Genomic DNA, 23,695 nt, shown 5'->3' with positions numbered 1-23,695 from the left:
TGAACAATGCAAATATTTCTGTTCAGATCGTATCTATTTTTCCTTTCTTCAGCATATATCTGGTCTCTTTTATGACTCATGATATTTGGCAAACCACTGCTGTTAACTCTACAGAGGTCTACAATATCTTTGGCTCTCTCAAGCAAAAAGGGAGAGTACTTTATTTAAAGAGCTTACAGCCTTGCCATTTTACAGATTTTCATCTTTCATAAAGTACTTTGCCTTTTCCTTAAGAACCCCTAGTCAGTGTTATGATCTGAAATACACCCCTGTGTACTTTCCTCAATCTATATGTTCAAGTTTTCCAAATACAATTTTCATTGTTTTATTTAAATGTTTAAAACTAGCCCACTAAGATCAAAAAATGCACTAAGCAGTTCAAACCAGTAGAATGCAGTCAAAACGAGCCCCAATATGAATTTGTAAATATACCTTAATATGACTTAATCCAGATTATGGGTATCAGCAAGCCAGACACGAGAGACTGAAACATTGTCATGGACACGTGATTGAGAAGACCTCAGAGAGAACAATTTTCAGTTTCTCGTGTCTGGTTTGCTGACACCTTTAATCTGTCTTAAACCATATTTAAATTTAAGGTGCATTAACATATTAATATTGGAACTCTTTTTGACTGCATGAGTCCACCATGCCATTGTCCTTTTATAAACCATTCAGAAATGAATATCTTCTAGATCAATAAGAAACAATGAGGGCATTATCACTATTGGACGGCTGTCAGATGGCTCACTGGTGGTATGGACATCATGAGAATTCAGTTGCCCTTTTGGTGCTATTGCAAAATTACTATTCATTATTCTTTGTATCGTGTCAAGTTACATTTTAGTGATCTAGCAGCAGGCTACATATTTTAAGAACTCCCTTCAGAAATGCTGGATATTGTTTTATGTCTTTTCATTTCTTCATCTTCATAATGTTTTCAAGCTATTGGCAAGTTAAGCCCTGTTGTCTAATAAAAGAGAATTAGAACAGCCGGCGATGCCATCACGTCAATTCAAGGAACTATTTCTAATCAGATGCTTGAAAATAAATAGCTTTTTACTCTGGAAATGAGTGAATTAAATGCCATAAAGAAGACATAAATGACATTTTATTACAAGGATCTTTTATCATTTTGATGCTTCGGGTTGGTGTTATCCAAAAAGTAATGGCAGCCTCTTCTTGGTCGAACTGATACACTTAATTTCTGACACTTACAGTTCCCATTGCTAAAAACAGTTTTATGCTTGGCTTAGCACATAACTACCACATTGCAGCTCGGAAAAGGTAGAAAAAATATCGTATCTGATATTTTGTGGCACTAATGCCTTCATCAGTTACAGTAAGTTAAGATTAATTTCTCCTTTCCTCTCAGCAAAATCATGTACCTGCAGCAGTTTTACAAATGCTTTGGTTTGATGCAGTTGCTTTTAAAAAATAAATTCAGAGTCAGAAACTCATGGCAAAACCCACACTGGTATTTCCACCTGAACTGTGTACTTCAGCCTTTCTGGGATTTCATTCACTAATGTTACGAATGCAAAGGAATATATTATGTACAATGCCTATAGAAAGTCTACACTTCCTTCTAAAATGTTCCTCTTTTGTTGCCTTATTGCCTGTAAGTACAATGTGTTAAACTAGTGCATGTTCCATGTATCAACATAACTTTCTCCACAAATGCAAAGTGAAAAATATATTCCAGAATTCCTTAGAAAATGAAGTAGAAAACTAAACATGGAATAGTTTGTTTGGATAAGTGTCCACCTCCCTTCCCCCCATCCTTGTCCTTCTATAGCAACCCTAAATATTTAAACTGGGGAGTAACTTATCACCTTCAAAGGCACTCACTCATTGGTCTGCCGAAGGCACAAGGGTCTGTAGACCCTTGTAACACTACCCCCCAAAACCCACCCTGAAGTTGAACGTGCTCCTCTTACAGTGAGAGATATATAGTATCAGATTGTCTCTCCTTTCTCTCTCTCTCTCTCTCTTTGTCTCTCTCTTACTTGTGAGTACAGATGTAAAGGCTCCACACATACACACAGCAGGGATATTTTAAATCATGTGCGTGTAATTGTACACACAATACAAAATTAAGCCTATTTTTGCTTGCATGCCCAATATGCACGTTTATGGATGCATGCATGCTCCTTTTAAAATTTACAGGTAAATTTTCAAGAAAGAGCCTGACACAATAATAAATCCCTAATACTTGCTAATTCATCATGATTCGATTAAGCCAAATAAATTTTGGTCACTGGAGGGTAAATATTGGAAAAACCTAAATTGCAAGTGTCATAAATGCAGGTATTTCACAGATATTTTAAAAAAATTTGCTTTGGCCTAAAAAAGCTACCTGGAGACTGCTGAAGGGGAACCTGTTGCACTGGAGGTAGACTCTTGGCCTGGTCGGACCCAGAAAGCGCCTGCCACCAGGTGGCAGAGCACAGGAGGAGACAGAGGCTAGCTGAAGCTTCGCCAATAACAGTCCGGGGTTTCCGCAGGTTGAGCTCTTGGGTACCTGGGCTGCCTATATTTAGGTGGGCCTCAGATGATCTCCAGGAGAGGTAGTGGAGGGGTGTGCCCACCACGACCAAGGGTGCATGACTGATGCAGAGAGGATGTACTAGACTCGAACTGGAAGTTCAGGAGACCTCAGGGAGGTAACAGTTCAGGAAGGTTCTCTGGGTGAGGCAGGCAGTGCCTGCAAGTCTAGTCAGGTGAAGGCCGCGGGTGAATTCCAAGCAGGTTGGTCTGGCAGCCACAGTAGGCCAGAGAGTGTCCAAATGAAGCAGAAGGGTCAGAGCCAGAGTATCAGTCCAGAAATGGTCAGCCAAAGCAGGGGTCAATACCAAGGTCAGTCCAAGCGTAGTCAAAGCAAGCGAAGGTCGGTTCCAGGCGGCAGACAAGAGAATGGTCAGGCAGGCAGAGGTCAGTTCCAGGCGACAGATAAGAGAATGGTCAGGTAGGCAGAGGTCAGTTCCAGGTGGTAGACAAGAGAATGTCAGGCCCAGTAGAGGTTAGTACCAGAGATCAGTCTGAGAAGGTACTACCTGAAAAGGAGACAGGAACAAGAAGAAGCTGGAACACGGAGACACTGGAACAAGGAAACACTAGAACAAGGATTAGGCAAGCTTACTACACCACAGTGTCTACCCGATTGCCAAGGCGAGATCCTGGGGGACAGGGACTCACTTTTATACTGAAGTTAAGTGACGTCATCAGGCTGTGCCGCGGAGATTCACTGCCTGCTTTTCTTCAATCACCATCACTGAGGCATGATTCCACTGAGTTCATCTGCCTCCTTTTCCCCAAAAGCTATTGCAATGTCATGACTCAACTGCCTGCTCAGGCCCAAGCACCACTGCAGAGTCATGACTCCACTGAGTTCCTCTGTCTTTATTTCCCAAACACAACCATGGGGGTCATATCTCCACTGAGTTCCTCTGCCTCCTTAGCCCCAAACACCACTGCAGTGTCATGACTCCACTGAGTTCCTCTGTCTGCTTTTCCCCAATTGCCTCCACCGAGGCATGACTTCACTGAGTTCACTCCCCACCCTCCGGAGACCCCAAAACTTGCCTAAAATCCATGGTGGTCCAGTGGGTGTCCCAGGAGCGATCTCCCGCTCTCAGGCCATTGACTGCCAGTAAACAAAATGGTGCCGGTGGCCCTTTGCCCTTACCATGTGCAGGTGCTACCGGTGCCATTGGTCATCCCTTGTCACATGGTAGGAGCAATGGACAGCTGGCGCTATCTTAGAAAATGGCACAGGCCATCCATTGCTCCTTCCATGTGACAGGGGCCGACCAATGGCACCGGTAGCCCCTGTCACATGGTAAGGGCAAAGAGCCACCGGCACCATTTTGTTTACTGGCAGCCGACAGCCCAAGAGCGGGAGATCACTCCTGGGACTCCCACTGGACCACCATGGATTTTAGGCAAGTTTTGGAGCGGTCTGGAGGGTGGGGGTGGGGGGTTGTAATAAACTAAATTTTAAGGGTTGGGTTGGGGGGGGGGGGGGTTAGTGAAAAATCGCCGAAAAAAAAAATGACCCATTGGAAAACAAAGTTTTCCACGGGTCGCCCGAGCCAAAGCCCGAGCCAACATGTAAAAACTAAACACATCTCTACTTAGCAATAGTGATCATAATGTAATTAAATTTGACATAATTACTGGATTGAGAACTACTATAGTAGAAGGGGAAGACTGACCATTTGAGTAACAGAGCAGTTCCCAAGGGCCCACAGCAGTCTCCCCTAGCTTTGGATGTGTGGTCAGGGGCCAAGAACCCTTACTGGCCAGGAGCCCAAATCACTGTCAGCCTGCATCTAAATTTAGCTTTGTACAGAGATTTTATGAGAAAATTAAAAGGAAACTAAAACAAAATAAGCCCCAAGAGGATAATTTCCATTCTAGTGAAGTGAAAGCCTTGGACCATGATGTGACTGTGCATGTCCTATTAATCTGTGATGCGCATTAAAGAAACACTGATGATGCTCAAAAGCAGTTGATTTTGTGAAAAACTTCTGTCAAAAGCATTGGACTAGAGTCAGGAAAATTAGGAACTTGAATACAAGAAAAGAACGTGAGATCATTGTGATACCTAAGGTGGTAACTCATATGGGTTGGAGATCCAGTCCATTTATCTTCAAGAGTTAAGAGTTTCTGCAGAATTTCAGGAGCTGTGACTAAAGAGAGGGGAAGACCCTCCAATTCACAGATCTTATTACCCCAAATTTGTTCACCTACCTCTTGTGTCCTTGACCATTTTTCTCTCTTTTTCTACATTTCTACTTACTTATTGCAATTGTGATAATCATTAGTTGTACATAATGGGCCAGATCTTAAAAAATACGCTCAGGCATAGATTTGTTCACGCAGCCCGGTGCGAACAAATCTACGCCCGATTATATAACATGCGCGCGCAGCCGCGCGCATGTTATAAAATCCGGAGTCGGCGCACGCAAGGGGGTGCACACTTGTGCACCTTGCGCGCGCCGAGCCCTAGGGGAGCCCCAATGGCTTTCCCCGTTCCCTCTGAGGCCACTCCAAAATCAGAGCGGCCTCGGAGGGAACTTTCCTTCTGCTCTCCCCCACCTCCCCCTCCCTTCCCTTATCTAACCCACCCCCAACCCTACCCCATACCTTCCCTTATCTAACCCACCCCCAACCCTACCCCATACCTTTGTTGCATTAGTTACACCTGCCCGAGGCAGGCGTAACTTGCACGTGCCAGCCAGTTGCCGGCGCGCCATGCCTCAGCACAGGCCACACTGCAGGAGCACTCGGCCCCGCCTCCAGACCGCCCCCGTACCACCCCTGCACAACCGCCATGCCCTGGCCCTGCCCCCAGACTGCAGCCCCGCCCCAGGACCGCCCCTTTTTCGAAGTCCCGGGAGATACGCACGTTCCGGGGCTTGCGCGCACTGCCGAGCCTATGCAAAATAGGCTCGGCACACACAGGGGCAGATTTTCTCAAGTTACGCGCATATGTTACGCGTGAATCCTTTGAAAATCTGCTCCAATTTGCAATTTGTTATCCAGCATGGACTTATTATAGTGAAGATCTGAAAAAATGTTTGCTTCTGATGTGTTTTTCATTCTGCATCAATACTAATGGATATCATCATGTGTCAGCATGATGTATTGCTCCCTTTTAACTTGTGTAGGATATTTTGTCTTGAGATATTTCTTTAAAGATGGATAGGAGGTATATAGGCAGATTTTTCTCGTAAATATATGTAGCAATAATGGGCTATTGTATTTATGAGTTTTCCTATTCTACTTTAGGAATTGCACTAATAGTAGGGAATTTTTCCTGTGTCTGGTTCATGTAATGGTAATGGTGGTATTTATTTGCTATATTCCTTTTCAAAATAAATTTCCAAAATTGTATATAAGATAATATGTAGTCATGTTTATACAGATGCCTTGAAGTGATCATGTGGCATAGGGAAAGGCAGAAGTGATCATGGGATGCTTTCATGGCAGAGTGAAAATATCAAACTTAGGCCTGGACTCTCTAAGGTCACAGACCTTAGAGAATACGGCGGTAATGGGGGCGGTGGGGTGAAGCGGGGGGCAGTCCTGCGATAGCCGGGAGCGATCGCACCTCCACGGTGCGATCGCTGCCGGCTTTCGATTAGCTACACCATAAAAGGTGTAGTTATTCGGCACGAAACTGGTGGTGATAAGGAATCTTACCTTTCACCGCCAGCGATGTGTCCGCAGCGTCGGCCCCGGTGCTGCCCCGACTGCTTCTCTTCTGGGACCGACTCCGCCCCGACTCTTGTTAGAGAATGACCCCCTTAGGCCTGGATTCATCATTCTTTCGCAGAATGATGAATCAAGTAAAAACAGGGTGGGGGGGGGGGGGCGGGGCGGGCCTGCGAAAGCCCACAGCCTTTCATACCGAATAGCGCCACCGTGAAAGGTGCGATAAGTCTTTAGAAAATAACCGTTAATGCTGTACAGATATTCAAAAAAGATACAAGAAAACTGAAAAAGAAAGACTGGAAAAGTGACAAAAAAAGATAAACTTCTGTTAAAGTTCAGTGCCATGCAGAAAATGTTTCTGACAAATCAGAAATGAAGCTTTAAATGTGTTAAAAAAGAAGCCCTGAGAAATTAATGAGAGTTTTGTAGCTAGAAAAGCACTACTGTAAGATTTACTCCTGCCTTAGGCAAAAATACATATATTTGAGTCTGAGGGACTGACAGAAAGTGAATTATTACTGGGCAGAGGGAAGGTGTTAGTGGAGTGTCTATAATGGCTTTTTGCAATGTGTGCCCACATTGTCTTTTTCTGGACCACTCCAACTATTTTCCAAAATAGCTGCTTTTATTATAGGTGCTATACACATATTTTTTTTCTGATAGCTTCCCTCCAAATACAAAAGAATTTGGGTGAATCTAGCCCACAATGAATAATAAGTCTAATTGTTCATTGTCCATATGTAAATATATAAAAATATAAATATCTTCATGAAAAACTTAAATCATTGCAGCACTCCATAAAGAAAGTAGATAAAAGCGCACAGGCACTATGATTTATAAAAAGATTTCAGTGAAAGGGCTCCACTGTTTTATGGAGCTATTTTTATAGGTTTCTCACCGAAGTGGCATAAAATTTTTTCTGTAGTTATTTTGTACAAACCTATAAAAAGAATTTTGGTCAATGCCTCTAGCACAAATGTTTAATCAAAATGATTTATGTTTTTAGGTTGAGAATGATAATATTTTAATAACATTTTTTTCTTATTTTTTGTAACAGACATCATTATGGATGAAAAGTTCCTAAAGCACATGAGAGTTGCATGTATGTACATTATTAAACTGATATCATATTAAAAGAGGATTTTATACAATATAAAATGTTTCATTTTCATTCACTATAATTTTTATTTATCAATAAGTAAGTTCTTAAGGGGTAATTTTGCAACAACCTGCATACTTTTTAAATCAAATGTGCATATAAGTTGCACCAATTGTCAAACAAAAAGTATGTGCATAATTTACCTTTTAAAATTATCCCACCAAAAGTACCTGCACAAAATTAAACCTTTTAATTTATTTATTTGAAAACTTATAGCCCATACTATCAGAATTGCTAAGTGGGTAACATCAATACATTCATAAATAAAAGTAAAAAATAAAACCACACATGCAAATAAAGCACCAAGCTTGTCAGCCATCAAACTAACAACCAGCCAATAGAAGCAATTACACATAAGAAAACTCCTCAAATGCTTGTCCAAACAAGTAGATCTTGAATAGCTTCTTAAATCTTTCAAGGACAGAGTCCACATTTGATGAAGTGGGCTCTGTCCTTGAAAGCTTATGCTTTAATAAATTGGTTAGTCTATAAGGTGCCACTCAATTACTATCATTTTTGCTACACCAGACTAACACTGCTGTCCCTCTGAAGATTTTTCCTAAACCTAGTGATCTCATTTACCTTTACTATATTCAGTTCATCTGGCCGATAATTCCACAGAACTTGACCAGCCACATCGAAAAGCCTCTCCCTCGACATAAATCATCGAGGTTTTGATAATGGCACTAATTTCTTTTTGTTTGTGCTGGATATATCCTCAATTTTTGATACTGTTGATCATTCCATCTTGCTTCTATGGCTGAGATAAATGGGTTTAATTTCTAACTGTGTTGACATAGTTCTCTTCCTATTTGTTTTCCTGCTTTCAAAAGGTATCTGTCAAAGATTCAAAAATCATCTTTTTTTACATTGTATACCAGGGTCCCCCAAATTTCTGCCTCATCAGTCATATTATTTATTTACATTTTTCCAGATTGTCAATTTTTTGCTAACTTTAACTCTTAGATGATTATCACTGCAACATGTATCCATGATCATATTACTCCTGTTCTGTACAAGATGCATTGGCTTCTGATCTGTTGGAGAGCAAAGTTTAAAGATCATGCTGTTTGTTTTCGAAGCTATTCATGGACTTATTCCCTAATGTTTTAATTCATGCTCAAATGTTTTAATTCTGTTTTGAAGATCTACCAGACTGTGTTTTCTGAGATCCTAGTCTTGCAGCTTGTTGAATGCCCCGGCCCCCTTCTGTGCTATTATCAAACCCTCAATGATATATGTCGAGGGAAATGCTTTTCAGTGTGGCTGGGCCCAGTCCTGTGGAATTATCTGCCAGTTGAACTGAGTGCAGTAAAGGTAAATGAGATAACCAGGTTTAGGAAGCTATTCAAAATCTACTTGTTTAGACAAGCATTTGACAGATGCCTTTTGAAAACAGGAAAACAAATAGGAAGAGAACCACGTCAACATAGTTAGAAATTAAACCCATTTATCTCAGCCACAGAAGCAAGTATCAAAAGATGAGAATATATCCAGCATAACCAAAAAGAAATTAGTGCTATTATCAAACTCTCAACGATATATGTCAAGTCCTGAAAGTAACAAAGTTTCAGTATTATGTGCTATCCTGAAATCAAACTGAAAATCATCAAGCAGGTGCTGTTCTTCAATAAACACATGTTCAGTAATTGCTTTAAAGCTATACTTTCAAGAACTTTAGCCAAGAATGGTCGATTTGATATAGGATGGTAATTATTCAGGTCTGACTGGTCCAGAGTTGCTTTTTTTAATATAGGACAGACTGAAGCAATGTTTAACAAATCAAGGACACATCCCTCTTGTTCACAAGGAAGGCTAAAAATTCACTGAGATTCAGCTTCATTACTTTGCTGAGAACATTAGAGCAAGAATTTAGGAGGACAAATAGTATCATACTCTGTCTTACAATTGTCTGTACAATTTCCTCAGTAGAAACTATATCAAACTTTTCCATGAATGAGTATCAGCTGCATATTGGTCTATCATTGGAACAGGAATCATAGAAAAATGCACTGTAAGCTATTATACCTTATCATGAAAAAAATTGCACGGAAACCTCTACATCAGTAGTCAGCTTATCATGCTGAGAGTCCTTCTTGCCAGCTGCTTTCTCTCTAGCCCATTCCAGAACATATGCTTTTTTAGTGGCAACATGGCTTTGGCGTACTGAAGAGGAGGAGGAAGTACTAGCTGTTGCTGACAGAGTGCTGTTCCTTCTTGGGCTTGCACTACTCTCTGAAGTGCCCACTCTTTCCTCCTCTGCTTCATGCCTAATCTGTCTCTGCCTATGGCGCTCCTGTTCACGGACTTTTACTAACAGCAGGCCCTTCACAAATCTGAGACAATTGGACTGTAGGGCGAGTTTCCCTTTTTCACACAGGGATCACACTGTGGTGAGCATGTATGTGTGGTCTTTTGTTAAAGGTCTTAATCTCTCTTGCACTTGCTTCTGCAAAAAGTCCAGACAATGCAGCACCTCTGCTGTCATTCCCTCTTCCTGTGTAAAGCCCTCCAAATTTTCCTCCGGAAAATTAACTATAGGGATGATGTCAGCCAAGGTGGCACTTCTGGAACTCAGCTCCTCCATGACATCCTTGAAGGGCTACAGGATTTTTACCAGCTGACTCATGACTAACCAATCATGATGCCCTTTGGGATTCTGCACACCTATGTCCATTGAACCAGAAAGTTCATGAAAGGGTGTCTGCAGCTCCACTAACCTCTGCAGCATAATATAGGTGGAATTCCACTGGGTGCCAATGTCTTGAATGAGATGCTTGTGAGGCATCTCCAAATCAGTCTGCTTTTGTTGGAGAACCTGCCCCGCCTTCACACTTCTGTGGAAGTGCGCTGCTATGTTCCTGCACTTGTGTATTAACATATGCAGGTATTTATTCTCTTGGTGATTGGACTCCAACCCCAGAGCTGACTTCACTACCAAGTGCAGAGTGTGTGCAAAACATCGGATGTTCTGAAAGTGCCCGTCACATATTGCCTTTACCATGTTTGCACCATTGTCTGTGACAAAGAACCCTGCCTGAAGATTCCTGTCTCACTGGTGTAGCTGCCAGCCCGCCACCATCCCCAGATGGCAGTACTTTTAGGTCTTGCATCTGCTTATGGTGCATCATGCCAAAATTAGTTAGATGTCCCATTTGCTTGCCTCTGCTAATAGCCCTGGCACAGTAATTACACTGAGCAAAATGCTGGTCCTTCATTACTTTAAAGTGGCTCCAGATCACAGATTTCTTTTGTGATCCCTTCTCTATAGCCTCTGGGGTGGATGCTGGCACTGGAGTTGATGTAGTGGGTGCACCCTGAGAAGCAATGCCAGGGTCATCAGTCACACTTTGTGCCTGCGCTGCCTGCTCTTCCTCCTCATCATTATCAGTTTCATCTCTCCCCTGCAGCACTGAAGTGGAGGCTAAGACAGAACTAACTAATCCAACTATACCTTCCTCAGCTATTCCTTCTTCCATTTCTGATTATGAGAATCCCACACAAGATGATTCTTCATCGGAATCAGAAGCAAACAATGCCTGTGCTACATTTTCAATGCTAAGTCGAGTCTGCTGTCGTACTGCTGCTTTTGGGTCTCGCCCTTTTGTCTTGCATGACTCAGCCTCCCCTTCCCTCATCTCCAAAACAACAGGGTCAGAAACAGGTGTGGCGGTGCATCATATTTAAATGTCAGTTTTTTCCAGATAGAACTGCCTGCCCCTCCAGAGATTTTATATTGGAACAGCTCCCTTTTTAACTTTAATGGGGGACTGGCACTACCTTTTGAAGTGCCTCCTCTGCCAGTCCCAATCACTCGTCTACCTTTCCCTGACATCATGGATTTAATGTCACTGCCTACTAGGGATTTCAATTAAAAGAATTGTTTCTTTATTGGTGAATGAACACCTCTGTACCAATATATGTGAATCTAGAAAACTGCCCACAGACGCACAGTGCAGTGCCTTGATGTACACTACAACTGAGACTGCTGTATATGCACACAACAAAATTTTAACTCCAAAAGAGGCCTAGTGGGGATTTGGCTTAAAAGAGCACTACTGTACGAAAACTGCCCACAGACGCACTACAGTGCCTTGATCTACACTACAACTGAGGCTGCTGTATATGCACAGAACAAAATTTTAACTCCAAAAGAGGCTTACTGGGGTTTGGCTTAAAAGAGCACTGCTGTCCCAATATATGCGAGTCTGGAAAACTGCCCACAGACGCAATGCACTGCCTTGATGTACACTACAACTGAGACTGTTCTTTGTGTACAAAAAAATGAAACAGCAGAGAAAAGACTTGACTGGAAGCCTGAGCAAGCACAATTCCCAGTGATGCTGCTTCTTGTTTGAAAATACCAACTCACACTATCTCCCACCCACACCATCCAAACCCTGCCTGTCCCTGCACAACCTACCCCAGGGGGGTAAGATCAACAGCAAAATTCCACTGCTGGCAGTTTGTCTCAGTGAGAGAGAAAGAGAGACAGTCTGAGTTCAATAAAAAAAAGTGCAGTCAAAAAAAGCCTGGCTGGCACAGCAGCAAAAACAATCAAATATCTTTTTCAATGGAAAATTATATCAAAGCAGCTAGCAATTAAATACAGATTTGAGACACTCGGAGAGAGCTCAAAAGCAACGACCTTTGCAGGCAAAACCCTAAAAGAAACTGCATGGCACGGCACATGCTTAAGGTATAAATAGTACAGTGTCATCAGGAACAGTGTCACAGAGCACTGAGTAAGAGCGGCGATTGGCTGCATTTGAAAAATGCTTAGCTCTGATAGGTTGCATTCTCGTCTCCTTGCCAACCTGTCTGACCCACTCTAAGACAGGGCTGTGAGGTCACTTATGACTCACAGGAAAGGGCTGGTTTTTGCTGTGGATACTCCCACATGGCCTTTTCCTATTTCAAATGGCCGCTAAGAAATCACTGCAAACCAAACAAAATGAAACTAATATGATATGTTTTATTTGTGGGGGATTGCCATGCGTTTCGCGAACCCACGAATCAAACAAACATGGACTTATGCATTGCGCATTGCACATTAATTGAAAACGAATGCACATCCCTGCTAATTTGTTCCCTTGCATCTCTTTTAAAATTCACCTTTATGTGCATTTGCCATTTACCAATTTGAAAATAATTACTTGCACATGTACTTGAAATCACCAGTTTGTCGCTACTTCCACCAGTTCATCCAAACTGTCTTCCGTTTACCTAGACCCATTAGCACTACATTCTGAAATCTCACCAGTTCAGCCAGACCTCTCATCCAAAAATTGAAGACATGTCCAATTTCACTTGCATTGGTCAGTTCGCAGATATACAAACATGTGGGTATGTATATGCATATATCTCTTATAAAATAGAAACTTTTGCACATACCTCGTCTCACAATTTCCTAGACCACTCTTTTTATGTATTGGTAAAATGTGCACACAAAACTGAAAGTATGCATGTACTTTCAATGCTTATAAAATAGTACATGCATGAATACAGTTATTTATATGCATATATGCTATTTTCTCTCACCAAACACCTTTTAAAATGTACTCAACAGTGCTTTATCTGCAGAAATGGCCTGTTGTAAAATTACCTGCTTGATTTTTTTATTTAGTTTTCAACTCATGCCATTTTATTGGTAGATCAAGGCAAATTATACTCAGAGTAGATAGTTTCCCTGTCCCCAGAGGGTTTATAATCTAAGCTGGCACATAAAGAAACAGAGGTTGAATTGACTTGCCTCATGTCACAAGAAGCATCAATAGAAAAATCAGAATTTGAACCCTGACTTCTCAGCACACTGCACTAACAACTAGACTACTTCCTCCACACCACTTACCATGGACCTGATTTAAAAAAATATTTACATGCATAAAACTGGGTTTTACATGTTTAATTGCATTTTACTCGAGTAAGTGTGCTTTTGAAAATTGCTACAATGTATGCCATTGAATTGCTTATAGGATTTACTGATGTAAGTGCACTTTATTCAAGTAAATAGCATTTGAAAATTGCTACAATTGTATGTAATATTTGCATATGTAATTCCATTGAAAATGACCTCCTATGTGTGTAAATTTATGTATGTATTGCCAGTATGTTCATAAGTTTCCATGCAGTGGCATTCCCTGAAGTGAAGCTGGGAAAGGGTTTGAACTTAAGAGCACACCATTGCATTTTCTAAAGTGTGAGTGAAAGCTGGCTAGCAGAAATATGCTCTGAGTGTTCTCACCAGTGTGAAGTACTTTTTTTCTGTAAAACTTACCTTTTGTTTATGAACATGGTCACGTGGAAAGGTAAAGTGAGGGGGCTTCCTTCCAGTCCATCTCCAGCTAGACCCCTATGTCAGTCCATGATTTATAGAGCACCTCGGCAATTCATCTTCAATTGCCTTGCCCACTTGTATCAGCTGCCAGAGCTAGTAGGGAGGCAGTTCTCTGGGTTAACTTGGATATCTCTTTGAATCCAGGCAAAGAAACCATAATACCAGCCCTGAAGTGAGGAGTTGAGTTTGTTCAGCAGGACACTTTGTTGATGGGAAATTAAGAAATCAATGGTGCCCTGGAGGAGGGAGCCACTGCTGTGAATGCCACCAGAATAAGGTCAGATATCTCTGCAGGGCATACGTGCAGCTTGTGACTAGGAAACAACAGTGATTGGTGGAGAAAAGGGAGGGAAGTTTACCCCCTTTGGTTTTGGATGAGAAGTCAATAGTACTGGATGGGGGAAGACTAGCTGCTGCTTCTGAAATTGGAGCAAGTTGGACTGATATTGGAGGAAGAATCTCCTTGATGCATTCTACTTCCTTCACTTTGTATTCCATCTGGACAGCCCTTGTCTCATTCAAAACGTCAATTGCTACTTTTGTGGTCATTTCTACAGATACGTTTGTTATGGTACAGTCTTAGGTCTCTACTCTGGAGGGATAGAACATTAGGTTTGGGAATCTTGAACAACAGATTTACTAAATATCTTCAGTGCAAATAGGGATTATTCAGGATAAGAATATAATAGAGGTTGATATTCAGAATACAGAGAATCCAACTTGCGGATCATTTTCCAAGGAGTTACCGCGGGTGATAATTCCGCAAATCGCGCTAACAGCCGTTAACACGATTTGCGAATACAAATTTTTAATTTAGTATTCAGGGGGCGGAGTAAATGTAAAGTAGGGAGGATTTATCATGTGCTGTGAAACAGCCACAGTGTTAGTGTGGCTCCTAACACGGCCAATAACTACACCTCTTTCATTTGTGTTACGTTGTGTGCTAGAGGCTGGTAAAGGTTTATCATGTTTCCAGACAGCCTATTTCAGGAGAGCAGGAGGGAGGGGGAGTGAGAGAGAGGGAGAGAGAGAGAGAGAGAGAGAGAGAGAGAGAGAGAATGTTGCTATAGTGTGTCCTCCCTAGACAGGTATTTGTATCCCTATGGGAGGCCCACCTAGTAACTCAAGGTGGGGTTTAGGTATGAGTGTAGGGGGTTGGGGGCCACTTTCACATTCAACATGAGACGTACGAACAGAACGTGGTCTATTGTGAAGATTTGCTGGCCTTCAGAGTGAGGAAACTCACTCCAAGATGAGATTTGGGCAAGGTTCTCTCCACCTAGCTTGTTGTTGCCCAGGTAGAGTGTCCATCAAGCTAGGTGGAGAGAACCTTGCCCAAATCTCATCTTGGAGTGAGTTTCCTCACTCCGAAGGCCAGCAAATCTTCACAAGAGACCACTGTTCTGTTTGTAAGTCTCATGTTGAATGTGAAAGTGGCCCCCAACCCCCTACACTCATACCTAAACCCCACCTCGAGTTACTAGGTGGGCCTCCCATAGGGATACAAATACCTGTCTAGGGAGGAGGCACTATAGCAAGGTTCTTTCTCTCTCTCTCTCTCTTTCTCTCTCTCTCTCTCTCTCTCCCTCCTCTGCAGCATACTGAAATAGGCTGTCTGGAAACATCATGAACCACAATATATACTGACAACATAACCCAAATTGGGCAACTTGCAATAAGAGCTTTTCATATAGCTGATATCACAATTTGCAATACATATGCTTATTAGCATAAGGTACACCTCTTTTTGGTATCCAATGTGATATTGGAAAATGAGGCCCTAAGTAGAGCTGCATGAAAATTTGGCCAAGCTGGATATATGAGGTAGGGATGTGAATCGTGTCCTCGATCGTCTTAACGATCGATTTCGGCTGGGAGGGGGAGGGAATCGTATTGTTGCCGTTTGGGGGGGTAAAATATCGTGAAAAATCGTGAAAAATCGTGAAAAATCTAAAAATCTAAAAATCGCAAAACCGGCACATTAAAACCCCCTAAAACCCACCCCCGACCCTTTAAATTAAATCCCCCACCCTCCCGAACCCCCCCCCAAATGACTTAAATAACCTGCAGTCGATCTCCTGCCGGCGCCATTTTCCGTACGAAAACGATTCGCGGTGGGAAATCGCTCCCTGACCCCCGCTGGACCTCCAGGAACTTTTGGCCAGCTTGTGGGGGGCCTCCTGACCCCCACGAGACTTGCCAAATGTCCAGCGGGGGTCCGGAAGGACCTCCTGCCGTCCAATCGTGTTCGTCTATGGCCGCCGCCATTTTTCGGCGCCATTTTGGAAAATGGCGCCGGCTGAAGACAACAAGATTCAGGAGCAGGAGCCCGTTCTGGACCGCCGCCGTTCCGGACCGCCGCTGGACCCGCAGGTTATTTAAGTCATTTGGGGGGGTTCGGGAGGGTGGGGGATTTAATTTAAAGGGTCGGGGGTGGGTTTTAGGGGGTTTTAGTGTGCCGGCTCACGATTCTAACGATTTATAACGATAAATCGTTAGAATCTCTATTGTATTGTGTTCCATAACGGTTTAAGACGATATTAAAATTATCGGACGATAATTTTAATCGTCCTAAAACGATTCACATCCCTAATATGAGGGGAGAGATGGGAGTGGTCCAGGGGAGAGATGTTTATCCAGTTAACTTAGCTGGATAAGTGTTGATTTTCAGCCTTATCCAGCTTACCAGGTCATTCATCAAAATGCATTAGCAGAATGTGATCGAATAATAATGAGAGAGAGAGAGAGAGAGAGAGAGAGAGAGACTCTTTTTATAGAGTCAATGTGACATGCTATATATATATATATATATATATACAGTTTTGGAGGTGGGGTGGGTTTGGGGGTGTGGTTTTACATACACAGAGGAATTAACTGCAAAATTGATATGACTGATGAATTTCTATCATTTGAATCAATGAAAGTTTCCAAGAAAAGGAGTTCATAACTAAAAGCAGTCTGTACTGCATTGTAGAAATTAATTACAAATGTGCAGTTAATTCCTCTGATTGGGTATGTAAAAATCACACCCCAAAACCCGCCTCGAGTTGAAAGTGTCCCCTCTTACAGTGATATATATATATATATATATATATATATATATAGCATGTTACATTGACTATACAGAGGTTCTTTCTCTCTAACACAGATCAGCTGCTCTATAATTAGCCAGATAAGTTATCTTATATTTAGCTGGACAAGTTTAACTTGATGGACCCTTGGTCTGACCCAGAATGGCATAATTTTGAGAATAGGTCTAGAGCTCTTTGTGGCTGTTGAATTTCCCCAAAGTCCGTTTATCATCTCCTGTGGAACTGTTTAAGATAATTTCTTTTCATCCGTCTGGGAAGAAGAATGAGCGACAGAGAGAAAGGAGTTTAGTTGGGAATTAGTTAACTGACAGTTTGGAACTCATAATATTATTGGAAGACTCATCTGAAGGAGAGAAGAGGAGAGTCATTCTTTTAATGACCTTTGTCTTCCCTCGGGATAGAGATAATAAAATGTATTTGTTCTTTTCCTAAACATAATGAGGTAGATTTTAAAAGCCTTGCTCATGCATAAACAGCCACATACACAAATAAGTGAACAGCGTGGAAGCTACACGAATTTTAAATAGTCAGGAAGAGCAGCAGGGATGGGTGGGGAGGGAAAGAGAGAGCCTCTTTATAAGGCTCAGCCTGACACTCAATATATGGACCATTGTAAGGGGGCACTTTGATTGTGGGCGAGTTTTCGGGAGGTGTATTGGGATTAGGGGAGGGGGGGAGTTGTTGTTACAGACACATTCAGAAGTATTCATTGTAAAATTGACATCATTAAAGAATTTTAGACCTTATGAGTGATGAAAAGGAGTTGATTTGTACAATGCAGCTAGCAGAGACTCTTATAAAATTGGCTGGGCTCTGTTCATGCAAAACGCACACACACAAATAATTCATTTATGGATGTACTTTTATACAAACTGAGGAGAGGCATTCCAGGGGGCAGAAACAACACTTATGCTCATAATTTTTGATTGTAAAAAGTGTGCATGGAAGGTGTATGCATACAAGTTACATCCACTGAAGATGAGCTATTCGTTTATGTGAGTGAATCTCGTTGCATAGCTGGTCAATTACCCATGGATTTTCAAAATGAACTTAAATGCACGCCTTCACTTTTGAAAATCCTCAATGAAGTCTGCAGGAATAATATAAGTGCACACTTTACCGCTATACAGACTGTCTGAAGTTTTCTCTCCCTATATCTATTATACTTTACCTAGGCCCCCTTGTTTTAGAAGTACTGGTTGTTTCCCCCTTATTCAACACATTAATATATCCCATATGAAAAAAATGCTTTCAATCAGTTTGAATATTCTTTTCGTTCATTTGTAACTTTGCTCCTCTGGAATAATCCTTACAAAGCAGAAAGCAGTAAACCTCTTCTTACTTATCTTCACTGTTTTAAGATGCAGTTGAGCAGATAAAATCAAACAAAACAAGAGTGAGAGATGCTGTATATCAGCTAATTAATGGCTAATATTTTGATCAATAGTCTCCTTCAGTTTTCCTGTCCTGGCATGATGCTCTTTAGTTTAATTTGCTTATATAGTGCATGTGCCCAGTGACGGAATGGAATAATAACTCTGACGAGAGAGAAGTAAATAGACACGCACACAGTGTATTAAGGATGTTCTAAATATTTGACATATGGCACGACAGCTTGAAAATGAAGAGTAGGAAAATGGATGGAGGCTCGGCTAGATACTATAAATAAATTTATTATTGATTTCAGCAACTGAATTGGAGAGGCAGACACCAGGAATTATTCCACAAAAAAGGCAGTGGAGCAGCAAAAGAGAAAGAGCAAAAATAGACTAAGATGAGAAAAAGTCTTACACAGATTTTATGATTACTTTTGCTTTAATTTTAGGTTTATTTATTGACAAGAAGACATGCATTATCAAAGGATGCTATTGTGTTATGCTTTTAATCCCTTTGCTTGGTTTTGTTCAGGAATGTTTTGGTGCACCACCAACTTTGGCAGTCACCTTATGCCCCTGACCAAAATGCAGTATGAGAAATGATTTAAGGATCTAAATATGTATTCCTTAAGGAGAGACTTGATAGGGCAATATGATAGAAACATTCAAATTTCTTAATGCTATTACTAATCTACAAAGTAAACATTTCTCAATGAAAAGGAAGCCCTAGAGCTAGGGGTCATAATAGTATAAACTCAAGAGCAAAACCAGGAAATATTTTTTCATGGTAAGGGAGGTAGATGTTTGAAATGCGCTCCCAGAACAGCTGTTGGAGCCTAAAACAGTAACAGACTTCAAGAAAATATGGGCTAACACAAAAATATGAAGAGACTGTTATGCTCGCCGCCCGCAGCAGCCCCGCGGTGTGGCCCTCTCACCTCTCTACATAAGCTTCAGGCTCCAGCTCCTGGTCGCTGGTGGCGCTGGGCCGCCAGTCCCGACCTCGGACTTCCGCCAGCACCTCCGCTCCCTGCTCCGCTTCCTGGGACCTCCAGCCAGGCTGCTTCCATCCATCAGGCCTTTCCGTGGGGTTCGCGGAGAGACGCTGCTGGCAGTGCCGTGCCCCTCCCTAGGCATGCCTGTGTGCACCAGTGAAACCTTTAAAGGGCCCGCGGTGGGAACCTGGCCACGGATCCCGATGCTTACGTCAGTTCCCTCAGCGCTTAAATGCTCAGGCCTCGCACTGAGGCATTGCCTTTGCAACAGGTCTCCTTGGTCTCCTGTTCCTGGCTTCCTCGTACTCATTGCTTCTCCTTGAGCCTTGCTTCGTATTCTTGTTTCTCCAAGTTCCTGGTTCCTGTTCCGTGTTTGTCTCGTCTGTGTGCTGATTGACTTCCTAGTTCTGACTATCACTATGCCTTACCTTGCCTGCCTTCTCCAAGCCTGACCACTGCTACGCCTGACCTTGCCTGCCTTCTCCAAGTCTGACCATCGCTACGCCTGACCTTGCCTGCCTTCTCCAAGCCTGACCACTGCTACTCCTGACCTTGCCTGCCTTCTCTGTGCCTTGACCATTGCCACGTCTGACCATGCCTGCCTTCTTCTTTCCTTGACCATTGCTTCGTCTAAACACATCTGCCTTCTCCAAGCCTGACCATAGCTACGTCTGACCATGCCTGCCTTCTCCGTGCCTTGACCATTGCTATGAACGACTTCTTCTCAGACTTTCTTGAGTCCAGAGTTCCACATTGTTTGCTATACCTTCCCAGTGCCACCAGCTTCCATTCAAGCTTGACAGTGACGCCTCTGTCCCTATCCTCTGGACATGGACTTGGTGCTTGAGTTCCTGTTCCTCATCCCATCCAGGATCAGACCATGCCACCTGCTGGCTGCTGTCTCTGGGCTGAACCATCTACTACCTTTACTTAACCTTGAGGCCTGCCTAAGTTCTGCTGGCCCTGGCACCTGAAGGCTCAACCTGAGGGGAACGTGGGCTGGAATAGCTGAAGCTCCAGTGGCCTCCAGCTTCAGCCCACTCCGCCTGCTGATGGTGAGGACCCGTAGGCCCTCGCCTACAGGTTGCATCAACCCCACCTCAGCCCAAGGATCCACCTCCTATGTAACAGAGACAGTGGAAGTATGAACTAATGACATGTTTAAATTGCCCTGCTCAAACAATCCAATGGGTGCTAGGGCTGCCAGAATGAATGGCAAAGTGGGTAATAAATGTTAGAAGTCTTGACAGAAAACACAGGTAACCCCATAACTGGGTATCTGCCAGGTGGTGATGACAAAATTAATAGAACAGAAATAACTAAAATTACTAGTAAAAATGCAGGCAACCACACAGCTAAGTCTGTCTATCAGGCTATGATAAAACAATTAATTAGCAGCTGGGTCTGTCTGGTAGGTTGCAAGTACAATAATAACTAGAAGTCATATTGGAAATACGGGCACTCAACATAGCCAGGTTTGTCTAGCAGGCTACACAGGGGTCCTAGGAGATAGGATGTTTGGTCAATAGCCACACTAGTATCAGTAGATATTTTATTAAGGTGAATTTTAAAACCCTACACGTGCCAAATCCAGGAGATACGTGCATGTCTCAGGCTGGCACGTGCCGCATGGATTTTAAGAAGTGCCTGAGTACAAGCATATCTCCCAGACCGCGCACAAATCTAAAAGTTTAAAAAGGGGTGGGGCAGGGGTATGGTCTGGGTGCAGCATGTGTGGGGATTGGGCATTCAAAGGAAGTTGACTTGAAATGTGCATGTAAGTATTTATGTGCACAAGCACGTGCCAGGGTCCCCTTCCTGCATGACTTTACTTCTGCTATGAATGGCGTGTTTTAAAATAAAAAAAATCAGGGCTAGTCAGTGGGGTTTGAAGGGTTCAGGCTAATAGGGTAAAAGGGAGGCTGTCTTGCTAGGGGGGTTAGGAAGTCCTAGGCTTTACAGGGGCAAACTGGGAATGAACTGGGGAAATGGGTATTTGCATCGGCGCTTGTATCTAATAAAAAAACCCACTTACACATAGAACCGGAATTTAAACGTACAAGCGCACGTCCAAACAAAATTGTACTCACATGTACATGTGCACAGCCAGTTTTATATCATACGCACCTATACACATATACGTTATAAAATGGCTGTGTCCATTTGCGCGAGCTGCCATAGGCGCGTACATGTGCACCTGCATGGCTGTTTAAAAGTTACCGTCCCCGGTTGCAATGAGAGAACTGAACTAGCAGTTGGATCTATCTGGCAGGCTACAAGTACAGTATTAATTAGAAATCATAGTGGAAATGCAGGTAGTCACAAAGTGGTGTCTAGCAGGCTACATGCTCCACACCCCATATGAATGACTCTGCAGCTCTTGGCATTGAATCTCAACTGCCATATCTTCGACCACTCTTCCAGCTTCCTTAAATCCCGTCTCATTCTCTTCACTCCTTCTGGCATGTCCACTCTGTTGCAGATCTTAGTATCATCTGCAAAAAGACAAACCTTACCTTCTATCCTATCCGCAATGTCGCTCACAAAGATATTGAACAGGACTAGTCCCAACACCGATCCTTGCGGCATTCCACTTAACACCACTCTCTCTTCAGAGTAAGTTCTATTTACCATAACACATTGTCTTCTGTCCATCAACCAGTTTGCAATCCAGGCCACCACCTTGGCACTCACTCCTAAGCTTCTCATTTTATTCACAAGCCTCCTGTGTGGGACCATATCAAAAGCTTTGCTGAAATCCAAATACATGACATTGCGCGTTCTTCCTCGATCCAATTCCCTAGTCACCCAATCAAAAAAGTCAATCAGATTTGTCTGACAGGACCTTCCCCTGGTGAATCCATGCTGCCTCTGGTCCAGAAATTCTTCTAATTGTAGATAGTTCACTATTCTTTCTTTCAGCAATGACTCCATTACTTTTCCCATCACTGAGGTGAGGCTAACCGGCCTGTAGTTTCCAGCCTACTCTCTGCTTTCACTCTTGTGAAGTGGGACCACCACCGCTCTTCTCCAATCACTCGGTACCACTCCTGTTTCTAGGGATCTATTGAACAGGTCATGCAGCAGACCCACCAGCACATCTCTGAGCTCCCTCAGTATCCTGGGATGAACCTCATCAGGCCCCATGGCTTTGTCCACTTTCAGTTTTCCTAGCTCTTCCCATATATTCTCTTCTGTAAATGGAGTTTCATCTACTCCACTCCCCTCCAATTTCTTAACTAGCGATGGTCCTTCTCCAGGGTCCTCTTTAGTGAACACTGAACTGAAGTATTTGTTTAATATTTCTGCCATTTCTTCGTCTCTCTCCACACATTGATCCTTTTCACCTTTCAATTTCACTATACCACTTTGGACTTTTCTCCTTTCTCTGATGTATCTGAAAAATGTTTTGTCAACTTGCTTTACCTCTTTGGCAATCTTTTCTTCTGCTTGAATTTTTGGTTTCTTGATTACTTCCTTCATCTCCCTCAGTTCCACCAGATATTCTTCCTTGTAATCCTCCCTTTGGGATCCTTTATATTTCTTAAATACTGTTCTTTTAGCTTTTATTTTATCAGCCAACTCCTTTGAGAACCAGATAGGTTTCATTTTTCTCTTGCTTTTCTTTACTTTTCTAACATATAGATTAGTTGCCTTGGTAATTGTTCCTTTTAGTTTGGCCCACTGTTGTTCCACATCTCTCATTTTCTGCCAGCCTTCTAGTTCTTCCTCTAGGTACTTCCCCATTTCAACAAAGTCCATGTTTTTGAACTGCAAAATTCAAGTCTTCGTGCGACTTCTCCGTATCCTATTTGTGATATGAAACCATTTCGTTTGATGATCACTGGTTCTGAGGTGGGCTCCCACCCAAACAGTAGAGACATTATCTCCATTGGTAAGCACTAAATAGCTCCCTCCCTCGTTGGTTCCATTACCATTTGTTTGAACAGAGCCCCTTGCAGGGCATCCACTATCTCTCTACTACTGTTAGATTCTGCAGAAAGGATTCTCCAGTCTACATCCGGCAAATTAAAATCTCCAACAATTACCACTTCTCCCTTCTTTCCAATCTTTTGGATGTCTTCAACCAGATCTCTGTCAAATTCTTCCATTTGATTTGGGGGCCTGTAAACCACTCCAATAAAAATGGATGCCCCATCATCTTTTTTTTTAGGATGGCCCATAATGCTTCTTCTTTGCCCCATCTTCCTTGTGGCTCAGATGCTTGGATATTGTTTTTGACATAAAGAGCCACTCCTCCCCCTTTTCTGTCCTCTCTGTCCTTCCATATCAAGTTATAGCCCAGTATGGCCATATCCCAATCATGAGATTCCATGAACCACGTCTCCATGACAGCAACAATGTTCAAGTCCGCCTCCACCATTAGGGCTTGCAGATCTGGGATTTTATTGCCCAAACTATGAGCATTTGTGTTCATGGCTTTCAAGCTTTTCTTGTTCAGGTTGCAGCTTTGCTTGGACTCCTTTTGTGACTTATTTAGCTGACTTTTGTTA

This window comes from Rhinatrema bivittatum, chromosome 3 (assembly GCF_901001135.1).
Source record: "Rhinatrema bivittatum chromosome 3, aRhiBiv1.1, whole genome shotgun sequence".
Taxonomy (NCBI): Eukaryota; Metazoa; Chordata; class Amphibia; order Gymnophiona; family Rhinatrematidae; genus Rhinatrema; species Rhinatrema bivittatum.
Note: the sequence above shows the minus strand (reverse complement) of the source record.